The sequence below is a fragment of the Arachis hypogaea genome, chromosome 2 (genome assembly GCF_003086295.3).
Source record: "Arachis hypogaea cultivar Tifrunner chromosome 2, arahy.Tifrunner.gnm2.J5K5, whole genome shotgun sequence".
Lineage (NCBI taxonomy): Eukaryota > Viridiplantae > Streptophyta > Magnoliopsida > Fabales > Fabaceae > Arachis > Arachis hypogaea.
This window is the reverse complement of record NC_092037.1, coordinates 36,632,727-36,634,440: the sequence shown is the minus strand read 5'-3', so window position 1 is coordinate 36,634,440 and position 1,714 is coordinate 36,632,727.

Sequence of the window (1,714 nt, the reverse complement as noted above, 5' to 3'; positions counted from 1 at the left end):
ATTTCTGCTGGAATATGAATTTTGGGTTTAAGGTTTGAGGAACTCAATTCCTTGATGATTTTCATGTTTTAGTGGTCCACTAGATTCGATTTCTTATGGGTATTGCTCAAGGATCAGTGGGTAAAGGTAAGAGATCTCAAACCCTAATGGAATTTCTGAATTTAGGCATTTGGGTATTAATTTGTTATGTTTGGTTGTGGTAATTGTGGTTTAGGTAGTGTGTATGTGAATGTTGATGCTTGTTGAAGCTTGTTGGTGATTTTGGAAGCTTAGAAGTGGAGTTGTGAGGCTGGAAGTCTGAGCTTGGTAGTGTTTGAGTCCCAAGGGCTTGAAGAAAATTGAAATTAAAAGTGTTCCGGGTTGAGCGGGAAATTGGCCAAGGTATGGTTTAGGTTTCGCGCGTTTAACTTTTAAGGTGTTGTGAAAACTTAGGCTAGAAGAACCATAGGTTAAGTTGAAATGATTAATTGTGTTAAATGATTATTCTTAATGGTATTGATGGATGAGTTGATGTGGCCATGTGTTGAGTACTTGATAATATAGGTTGAATGTAAATATGTATATGTGTGTTAGTATAATGATGATAAATGAAGGATTGATGATTATGGCTATTTAATGATATGGTTGACTTGGAGTGGTGTTTATGTGAAATTGTTGGTATGATTATATTGATTAATGTTGTGGTGATGGTTGAAGTATTTTATGATGATGACAACTTGTGGATATGAAATAATGTGTTAGTTTGTGAGTTATGAGTAAAATTTGTAAAGTTTGGTGGAAATGGGGTGTTGCTGAGTTATGAAAATGCAAGGTTGCAAGAATTATTTTGTTATGGTATGATTGAGTTAAATGAGATTGAGTTTTAAAAAGGAAATGTGGTTTTGGATAAAAAGAGGGTTTGGCATATTTTGGAAAACTTTGGTTTTTGATGAACTTTGGTAGCCAATAAGTTGTTCCGCAAATTTGGAATGGAATTGCAATTTGTTTCAAATGAAAGATGGTTTTGCAAGCTTTTAAACGATATCAGTTTTGTGAAAAATAGAAATTTGTAGAGAAAGTTATGGATGTTGCAAGTTTAGTGTTTAAATTTGTGTTCAGCATAGCCAAAATTGGTTTGCTGCAAGCTTTCTGGGCATTCTACCCATTTTTAGAATCACGCCCACCCACGCGTATGCGTGGCTCACGCGCACGCGTGGCGTGGAATTTTCGCGAGAAGCATGCGTACGCGTGTGTGTATATTCACATGTACACATGACTCACGTGTACGTGTGACTTGATGTATGCTCTACGCGTGCGCATGGCATACTCATACGCGTGGATGCTGCCTGCTGCAGAAATTTGTTTTGACTATTTTAAACCAATTTTCCCACCTCTAAACCTCCATTTTCTTCACTTTTAGGCTTAAGGCATGGTACTAAGACCAGTAGCTAGTTGAAGCTAGGAAAATAAGATAACTTGAGAGTGATGTAAGAAGTAAAATAAGGAGTTTTATAAAGAAGATGAGAATGTTAAAGGAAGCTTAATGCCATGGCTTGATAAGTGATGACATATTGGTTATAAATGTGAAATGGCTTATGAAAAATTATATCTGAGATACGAGTTTCCCTGGGTAAGAACCGTGGCTTGCCACCACGTGTTCCAGGTTGAATCTCGACACTCTGTTGACCCTACGTCGTAAGGGTGACCGGGCACGTATAAATTCTTGGGTATGGAT